Below are 11,251 nucleotides of genomic sequence, written 5' to 3'. Positions count from 1 at the left end.
CAAATAAATATGAACAAGTCAACTAATACTGAATAACAACCTTTACACTTTTTTTGTTTAGAAAGCTATCAATTACCAGTAGTTATTCCCCCGCCCCAGATACATTTTTCTAGGAACAAAAGTATGATTTGCTCAAAAGTCATGCTGCTTGTTCACTTTAGATATTTGTCTGGAGATATTTTGTTAAGAACTTCCACTTTTCTTGTATAATGTGAAACTTGGACTTTGATGGCCCGAAGGACATAATGATAGAACTGAAAAACCTGTAATAAAATTATTCTATGTTCAAGATATCACTAAATTACTTTCTGTAATGTGATTATAATTCTGATACCAGGAATCAAAGCAAGCAAGGCCAAGGAAGAGTTTCATTTTTTTCATTAACACAGAATGTGGCTTGTATTTAGAAGCTACCTATAGCTATTTGGGGAACGCAGGGAGAGGGAAAAAGAAGTAGCTCATGTATTTAATCAACTTCGGTTGTTTAGAAAAAAATGGCAGAATACAGGAGAAATTGAAATGTTATTTTCAAAAACTGGTGGCCAGATACTACTGGGCTGTTGAAGAAGTAGGCGAGAGTGACATATAAAACAAAGCTATGGGGGCTTATTAAAGGACAGGGAATAGATTTTGTCAGAAGTGATCAAATTCTTGATGGTCAGGGCATGTTTTTAACATTGAGGGGAAACCAGGCTTCATCAAGGGAAAGAGGATGCAAAGACAGCAGGATTTTCTCCTGCATCCTTCTTTTCTGGATTTGATTTTTTTTAGGTTTGTTAAGCTTTCTCTAAGGTTGACATTAAAATTGCCATGTGATTAAAAGAGTAAGAAACCATACTCCCCAATTTCAGACAATTGTGCTTGAAGTCAATGCTGGTGGCAAAAGGAGCTTGGGATTCATATAGTCTAGAGCAGGGCTATCAAGCTCCCAGCCCACGGGCCCGATGTGTCACATGCTGGCCATGTGACACATCAAAAGGGAAAAATGGGGAGAAATGTTCTAATACATCACGTGCCGACGCCGTGACACCCCTGGTCTAGAGCCACCAGGTGCCCATTCTTGTTCACTATCCATTCTGCTGCCCTGACCCACATTTACTCTGAATAAACCCAAAATATTTTAGTGTTAGCAACTGCATAATATCAAGTGGGCGTACCAATTTCTTTAAAACATTTCCTAGATTTCATTACAGCAGCTACCATAGATGATGGACATTAGTACAACAGATCTAGAAGACACCAAATTGCAAAAGGTTAGAAAATTGTTGTTAAAATTTCACAACCTATAACTATGGGCCACATGTGACACTTAGACACCTCTTTGCATCACTATTGAAAGCTGGCAGCAAATAATTAAGATCTTACTTTTGAAGTGATTGATGAAAATAGACAGCTGATAAATATCCAGGTTCTAGTTCACCCTCAGCTATGGAAGATCAGAAAGACATTCTATCAGCATGAACTACTTCATGAGGTTCTTGTTGTTTGGGAGAATAGAAAAGAGCATTATAATCTATGAAAACCAATTTGTTGTGGTGGCTAAAGGCACCGAGCTAGAGATTGGGGAGATTGTGACTTCTTGTTTTGCTTAGACATGGAGCCAGCTGGCTTACTTTGGGTGTACACTCAAAGACTGTGTACCACTTTTGAATGAGGAACTAAAAGTATTAGTGAAAAATTCCTGGGTCAGAGACCCCCATATCCATAACCACTCAGTCTTGATAGGATTGAGTTAGAATCACTTCCTCATCATTCAGGCCTAGCTTCCAAGCACTGGGATAGGACTCCAACAGCCTCACTTGGGAAGCCAAAGGTCAAAATACATAGTTTGGTGTCATCAGATTATTGATGATACTGAATCCAAAACCAGGAGACAGCCTGACTTAGAGGCTTCGCACTAGATGTTAAACAGGAGAGAAGGGAATGTTGACAGAATTCCCAGCTCCCCCAACCTGTCCAGAAGGATACAGTGGTAATACCAATGGTATTAAAGGTCTCTGAGAGATCGAAGTTCATAAGGATGCATGCACCACTTACATCCTAGCTCCACTATAGATATCAATATGTATGATATCAAGTACTGAATCCTTGCCAGAAACTGAGACAGATCTGGATAAGAAAAAGGGAAGTGTGGAGTTAGGACAATAATTGTCTAAAATTGTTAGTCCAAGGACAGCCTCTTGAGGAAGGAGTGTACCACTGCCTCCTTCAGAGCCAAAGGCACTGCCCCCTCTTTCAATTAAGCCAACATCATAACATAGACCCAACTACAGGTCACCTGCCACAATCAGGTAGCCAAACTAACAATCCAGGGAGCCCTGTCCATTTCCTCAGGTGTTCCCAACTCAAACTCATCCCAAATCATTCCACAGACTAAGCCCCAAGTATCTGAGCCGAACCTGCCCATTCAAAGTTCAACTTAGAGTAGATCTGAGCAATTTTATCTGGCATATCTCCAAAAACTAATTGTTCTGTAGTAACAGTATCCAAATGAGAAAGCATTATTGCACCCCAGATGTTGCCCATCACCAATTAAGTCAATATAAGTGAATTGTCCATTTTGTGAAAAGCTGGGGGTGTTTTTTGGTCGGTTATATAGTAGATTATAAAACTTATTTCATTGAATGACTGCAAAAATCCTGCATTATTAGAAAGAAACTAATTTTATAATTGTACATCCATCTTGCTCCCTTAATTAAAATATTAATTAAAATATACACATACACCACCAAAAGTCTGAGCTTTTAAGGAATCTCACAGCAACCAGCACAGAGAAAGCATAATTTATGCTTGCTGAAAGGTTACCATTAGATTACTACAGTTCAGCAGGGACCTTGACTTGACTGGTAACTTATACTATGGCATACTCAACTCAGTGGCTAATTCAGCCCTGATGTTATGAATTATCAGGAGAACTGCCATGCCATAAATCTAAATACTGTGACATTTCCAAATTGTCTGCTACCCTGGCAAGAACATACTAGATTGGATAGTTACATGGTGACTCTTGAAAATGACCTTATAGAAGCATTTATTTCACAACACTTTACCCTCGTTTTGATTAATTAGATTTAGAAATGTTCCTCATTGGGGAATGGCAAAAGATGCCAATCAGCTGAGATCACACATTGAATCCATATAATTTGCCATCTGTCCAAGGTTTGAATGTGTAACAGGCTCTCCAAAGACACACAGGTAGATTATCTTGCTAAATAAACTTTTTCCTTTAAAACTAAGTGTTTGCTTATTTTTAAAAAGTCTCTAGTGGAAAAAAAGACACAAGATGAATGTAACCTTCATTCAATGAGACAGAAGCACTAATGTATAATTATTCTAACACACACAGTTCTCTCCATAGAGGAATATTTATAAACATAAGAATCCTCTGGTTTGTGCCAATATATAAATTGTTGTTCTTCTTGTGGTTTTAGCTAATTGCAGGAAAGCTAATGAATTTCATTAAGTATGAACTCTGTCACCTGAAAATACTGGAAAAAATTGCCTTTTTAGTCCTGATTATAGTCTGCAGAGAATATACCAAGTTTGAATAAAAGGATCCAGTTCACTGTTTAATTATGGTTTGTTGCATAGTCAGTTATTATTATTATTCATTAAACATGAAACTCAGCCAACTGAACTTTTAAAATATGTCACAAATATGATTGACTGGTACTAATGGTTGATATGGGTTGCTGCCAGTGTCTAGGTATCAACCAAGTATCTTCTTAAAATATATGATGTTCTGAGTAGCAGTTTTTTGCAGTTCTGCTGGTTTTATTGCAAGAAGCTGCAATTTTTTGAGGTGTTTTGTAAAATTCTTGGACATGGTACCAAGTGCCCCGATGACAATGGGTATCACTATTATATGTTTCATCCATAGCCGTGTAGTTTTGATGGCCAGGTCGCAATATTTCATGATTTTTTCCAGTTTTTTTTCTTTGACTCTGGTGTCTCCTGCTACAGTGATGATGATGATGATGATCTCTTTTATTCATTAAACATGAAACTCAGTCTACTGATCATTTAAAAATGTGTCACAAATACCATTGACTGGTGCTAATGGTTGATACGGGTTCCTGCCAGCATCCTAGGTATCAACCAAGTATCTTCTTAAAATATATGATGTTCCGAGTAGTGCAGTTTTTCACAGTTCCGCTGGTGTTATTGCGGGAAGCTGCAATTTCTTGATGTGTTTTGTAAAATTCTTGGACATGGTACCACATTGTTGTTGATGATGATGTTTAGATACCTGGAGTAGGAGAGGTTGATCCATTTTATCTTGGCTTAATAAACTGGAACATTGGTGAACCTTGGAGACTCCTTTTTTCCCACATACTACAGGTTTTCCATTTTTATGTTTCACTATACAGAGAAGTTATGATTAATGCTTTAGAATAAACCAGTGTAGTCTGTCAATTTCAGACAAGCCCTAATTGTTTGACTTGTTTCAATACGGTTAACCATGGTTTCTCTGTTCATGACAAAAGGTGGAAAACTTGAATTATAATGGAAAATATCCAAATTTGTTTTTTTATTCACAGTAAGGGAAGAACAAAGAGGCATATGCACAATCCAAATTCTGATTCAATTCTTGCCATATTAAGGCAAAAGCCAATATCTGAACATTGTACAATATAGAACAAAATTAAAGAATAGTAAAATGATTTTTGTCATATCTTAAATGAGCAACAGAAAAACTGTCAGCACTTGTAAAGATTCTTACAAAAAATATTTTATTTAGTTCTTTGTTATTTGAACATTGGTGAAATTCATCATTTCAAAACTGCAAGCAACCAAAACATGGTCTTGGTAAAATGAATATTTATTTATTTATTTATTTATTTAGTTAGTTAGTTAGTTAGTTAGTTAGTTAGTTAGTTAGTTAGTTGGTTGGTTGGTTGGTTGGTTGGTTGGTTAGTTAGTTAGTTAGTTAGTTAGTTAGTTAGTTAGTTAGTTAGTTCAATTTATATGCCGCCTTTCTCCGGAGACTCAGGGTGGCTTACAATGCATTTAAAAAAACCATTATAAAAACATTTAAAATTAAAGTATTAAAACCCATTCACACCATTCATGGTCGGATCTCACAAGATCGCAACAGTAAGATAAATGGCCCCAGGCTTGCCGGAAAAGCCAGGTGTTCACCGCCAATAGGGTTGGGGTGGTCCAGACCTCAGGAGGTAACTGGTTCCAGAGAGCTGGGGCAGCCACAGAGAAGGCTGCCAGGCCCCCGCGGGCCTGCCATCTGGCATTGTTTAGCTGACGGGACCCGGAGGAGACCAACTCTGTGGGATCTTACCGGTCGTTGGGAGCTATGTGGTAGAAGGCGGTCTCGAAGATAATCTGGCCCTGAGCCATGTAGGGCTTTAAAGGTAATAACCAACACTTTGAATTGTGCCCGGAGACCAATAGGTCTCCTAATTAATATCCTAATTAATCAGTCAGCCATTTAATCTACTGAATGGTGGCCCCAATTAATCATTTCCATAAAAATGTTTTGTATAGGTTGTAATAGTTATAAAACAATTGCCCTTTAAATGTGCAGAAAAGTATTCTTGACCTACATTCTTGACCTACTAGAAGACATTCTTCTTCTAGTTACACATAGGAGGACTGCCTCTCCAAAGTAGATGCAACTTTGCTCTTGAAGTCTTCTGAAAAGTTTCTACAAATGAGTGTACATCTACTGAACAAAGAGCACTGATAGTCATGCAAGTCAATTTCCTGTGTTCATAATTTTCATTTCAGAAAACCCAGAGCAAAGGTAGACATTAGCAGCCAAGATTGCAGTTTGGACCACGACGCTTAGAACTGATAGCCAGCATGGCCTGAGATTTGAATCTCATCACAAGTTTACACACTTCTTATATCACTTAACCTATAGCTAGCGCTACAGGTAGTCTTTAAGTTACAACTTTTCATTTACTGATCATTCAAAGTTACAAATAGCACTGAAACAAATGACTTACAACTTGTCCTCACACCTAGAACCATTGTAGCATCCCATAACATTTGCCAAGACCCCTGACACCCAGATTGCAGTGTCTGGCACCAGAGTTGATTTATTTTCTCTTTATATGTGCTAGGACCAAAATTCTGGAATTCCTTACCCCACATTAACTACCTCTTTCACCAACATCTGCCGCTGTATGGAAGAAATTTCCCCAATAACTTGGAGGGAGGGTTGCTTCTTCTCTGAAACCAGGAACTCAGAAGCAATCTTTGGGAGGGGGGGGACCCAGCAGTTTGGCTTCTCATATTAAGAATTTGTGTCACCAAATGTTAATGGCAAATTCCATTTTAAAAGTGAGCTTTGGAGATGGAATAAATCTGAAGGCAGTTTCTATGAGTTAAGATAGCAATAGAAAGGAAGTGGTGGTTGCGTGCACATTAAATATAGATGTGCAAAGGCATATTAGGTAAAAAGAGGGAAAGTTACTTTGCAATAAGCATGCTGTTAGCATCTTAACACAGCAATCAAGTTTATTTACTGCAATAGAAATCCCACTCATTTTACCAAGACCAGATTATGAACAGCAGTAAACCACATTTGCTGTGTTGCGGATGGGAGGCAGGATAATATAAGCAGTGAAGTGAAATTAGGGAAATAAAAAGCCTTCGTTGGGGGAAAAGACAATGTTAAACCTCTCCACATTCCTCTTTGTCTCTGAGGAACGATTCTCCATCACCTTGACAGCAATGTTTTATTTCTGTGCTGTGAAGTTTATTTACTTGAATTATTAATGTTGCTTTTGTTTTTTGCAAATCCTTTTTTCACCTGTCATAGTTATTTCTGATTCACATTTCAGGATGATGCAAACATCTCAGGGAAACTCTTCAGTGTCATCCTTATTTTGCTCTGTTATCAGATTATTCTGCCTTTATGCTAAAACTACACTATTTTACCCCCCCCCCCCACCTACCTCTGCCAGTGAAGGCTGTCGATCACACCAATTCTTCAAGTGAATGGATACATGATACAATGTAAACTATAGCTCATGTATCAACAGATAGTATAAGTTGTACAAGCAGGAAAGCAAATACAGAACTCACTTTTCACTGCCTATCCCTTTCCTTCCCACAGAATAATTTTCAGTAGTTATAATATGTCCCCAAAGTATTGGCTTCTCAGGATCAAAATTAGAATAAATGGTTTTTAAAAGCAGAAATAGACATTGTCATTGGTTAATTCTAGATTCCTTCCTATGGCTATTCTTCTACTGTATATCCATTTGTCTCAAATTGAATTTTTTGGAGAAAAAGGACACTTTTTAGGATTTCACTCTCCTCCTTTATATATACAAGAAATGCTGACTTCCAAATTCCTTTGTTTTTGCTATTCTGGAGACAACCAAAGGAATTGCTTCTACCAGTCCAGTGTTGTAGTCCAGCCTTGTGCTAAACCAGAGGTGGGCTCCACCAGGTTCTGACCAGTTCTGGAGAACTGGTAACAGAAATTTTGAGTAGTTCAGAGAACTAGTAAATACCACCTCTAACTGGCCCCTGCCCCATCTATTCTCTGCCTCCCAAATCCCAGCTGATCGGGAGGAAATGGGGATTTTGCAGTAACCTTCCCCTGGATTGGGGAGGGAATGGAGATTTTACAGTATCCTTCCCCTGGAGTAGGGTGGGAATGGAGATTTTACAGTATCCTTCCCCTGTGACACCCACCAAGCCACGCCCACCAAGCCATGCCACGCCCACTAAGCCACACCCCCACAGAATCGGTAGTAAAAAAATTTGAAACCCACCACTGTGCTAAACTAATAAACAATTTAACCCAGAGTTAAAGTCAAATACTGTTGACCCAGCAGACCAACATGGCTCTATAAATTTAAATAAAGTGCAATTCTGAAAAAAAACCAGCATTTAACTTCACTAGCCACTAACTGTTTTCACCACTGCAACATTTTCCTGTCATCTTCTGCTATCTGGGTATATATGTCAGACATGGAGAATCAGGAACATACATTAAGTTCTAATTAAGCTGATTTATTGCTTATGCCTATACACAAGAATCTAGTCAACTGATGGCCAGCACTAAATTGGCATAGAAAAGAGCTAGCAGAATTCAAAAGGGGTTGGGCTTATGCAGCTTGTGGGGAACATAACAACTCCAGGCTGATTCCTTCCTTGACTCCATCCTCAGGCTGTGCCTGTCCTTCTACAAATATGGACTAGGTAGAAAACCATTTGTTTACTGACAGAGCAAAGTCAATAACATACAGTAATATGTCTTCTATAGTTTTAGTCTCATAACACATTAATCCAAAAATCTCTCATTAATTAGTATGATGGGCATTCTATTCATTATTCTTTCATCATATATTTACCATGTAATCTAAGTTTACAGAAGCTGTTGTTTTGAATTTACAAAACGAAAGTGGAATATCCACCCTATGAGAAGCCTCAGCTATAAACTCTAATTTCTCCAAACCCCTAATAGCAGTTACTCAGGACCAGATGACACAACAAACCTTAAAACTTGAATTTTAAGCTTCCTCTTTAAGAAAGGGGATAAAATGACTGTATATATATCTCATGAACTGGACTTTTTAAGCACACAAATTGTTTCATATTGTGGAAATAGCTATCATTCATATTTTAACATTCAAGGTGAGCCTAGGGAGTCATAAAATGAGTTTTGCCTCCCGAGTCAGATGAACAAAGGTAAAAGGTAAATGTGCCCTTAGGTTAAGATCAATACTATGCAAATTTCTTGTGCTGATGTGGTTTTGTTAATGCCTTGTTCTGGAGCTCTTTTCAACTTCCCAGTCTACCCAAGTGTCCTGATATTTCCCTTTGATCTCCCATCTAAACCCTAACCACATTCATCCTACCAATATTCCAAGCCCAGAGAAGGTCAGCCAAATGCTATCACTCGCTTCCGCTGTGTTTGACCAATGGCTTGGCTGATGATAACACAGCTTGCTAGATCCCTAATTGCTATAGGGATCTGAGTTTTAAAAGATAACTCTAGCAAGATGGTGGTTTCATTCTTTAGGCGGTATTAAACTTTAATCAGCTCACTAGTTTCATGCAGCAAAACCGTATTTTAGAAAATCTCCACTCATTTAGGACTGATCTGTGTGGCCTACTCACACAGTTGCTTGTCTTGTGTGCCCAAATCAAACCTCTAGAAAATATAAAGTTTAGAGAAAAGGAAGGCAGGTGTTGAAAAATGTGTAAGCTGCTATCCTGCTTCTTCTCAGGTGACTTAAACTGAATGTATTTAAGGAACCCTGTATATTATGCAGCCTTGCAGCCAAATATTATATAAAATCTATGGAAATTGCTTCATGAAGTTCTCTTAGATACAATTCTATGCAGACTTATACCAATACCTATTGTTTGTGTATTTGTATGTTGGATTGTAAACAGTGAAACTAGTAAACCAGTGAAGTTCACTTAACACATGCCTGGATCTATGCCCTCATTAATTTAATCTATTTATCTGATTCTAGCAAAACAGTCATCTTCAAATAATATCTTTATTCCCCAAAAGTGCTTATAAATCCCATATATATTCCAGAATAATTCTTAGAAAATTCAAATGAGAGAAAGTCACAGTCTAGTTCATTGTCTGGAAGCATATTCTTCTAACCTAAATAATCAAAGGGTGAATGGTAAAATATATCCTGGGAGCTAGTGGGATCACTTTTGTGGCAACAACTTTCTGTGAGAACCTGTGCAAATTCTGAAGATGTCCTAAAATGGTTGATGATCTCTGTTCAAAATCAATGTTCAATCAATAGATATTTTCAGGAATCATGTCTTTTAGTTTATAAAGCATTTGAAAAAAGACCTCAGAAATATGTTTCACAGTGTGATCCTAATTCTGGTAGAAGGCAGTGGGGGAAAAAATAAACTATATTCCTTTGTATGTTATGTGAGCTTTTAAAACTTTCGTATGTTTGTATGTGTGCATATGTATGTCTGTCTACATCTCTATCATCTATCTATCTATCTATCTATCTATCTATCTATCTATCTATCTATCTATCTATATATATATATATATATATCCTTCTCAAAAGCAATATTGGGAAACCATATCCACAAACACAATGCTATTTCAAGCAGGCAGACTCATTGGAAAAGTAAAATAAAAACACACACCTTTTTTCTCTTCTCCCATTCCTTTGATTTTTCAGAAGGATAAAATGAAAGTGGCAGTGTTACATATTTTAAGGTCTGTGTCTCCACAATCTTTAGAATAAAGAGAGGTGTTGCAATATTTTCAGGATCAGACTCAATAAATTTAGTAAGAGTTAAAGGTTTAAATATTTCTCCTTTTATTTACATTAGGCATTCTATATTCACTGAATATTCACAGATAGAAGCAAGGAAAATGGGTGCATACAGCTCCTTATATATACAATGGGTGGAGCTAGATATGGGAGTGGTGAATTATGAATACATTAAGAAGTGAAGAATAAATTAACCCCTGATACCCCGTTCATATACTATTTACACATTAGAGAATAAGGCATTTACATCTGACAAATCCCCCTCTAAATGCCGATTCGTTATGCTACACCAATTACATTCAGATTCAGGACAGTACAAATCATATAACTTAGAAGTCAAGTATTTATGCTGCTTAGAAGGTAAAGGCTTTGTCAATATGTCAGCTAATTGTTCTGAAGTTTCACAATGTACTGCTTTAATAAATCCATCCTGAGATAATTGTCTCACATGTTTAAATTTTATATCTATGTGTCTGGACCTTTGTCCAATGGCGTCAGATCTAGATATTTCAATAGCTGCTTTATTGTCTTCATGCATAACAAAAGGTAAAGCAGGTTTTTTCCAAACATCTGAAATTAAATCATTAAACCATACAAGGTTATTCGCAGCTTTAGATAAACAAACATATTCTGCTTCTGTCGTTGAAGTGGCCACTAATTCTTGTTTACCAGTGTACCAGTAAACTGGACAGTCATTTAAGAGGAATATATAACCAGATGTACTTTTTCTACATGAGGTGTCTCCAGCCCAATCCGCATCTGCGTAACATGTGAGCTTTGGTTCTCTATTATTGTTAGGTTCTAACATTAAACAAAAGTCTAATGTATTTTTCAGATATCTTAATATTCTTTTAACAGCTTCCCAGTGGTACATTGTTGGCTTGCTGACATGTCTGGATAATAAATTGAGGGGTAAAGCGATATCTGGTCTTGTCCAATTGGAGATATAAAGAAGTGAACCTATGACTGATCTATAAAACGTGTTATCTTTGAATTCAGGGGAT

This window comes from Pituophis catenifer, unplaced genomic scaffold (assembly GCF_029215685.1).
Source record: "Pituophis catenifer annectens isolate HBS135680 unplaced genomic scaffold, rPitCat1.0.hap2 SCAF_3, whole genome shotgun sequence".
Lineage (NCBI taxonomy): Eukaryota > Metazoa > Chordata > Lepidosauria > Squamata > Colubridae > Pituophis > Pituophis catenifer.
The sequence above is the reverse complement of the archived record's forward strand: the minus strand, read 5'-3'. Positions refer to the sequence as shown.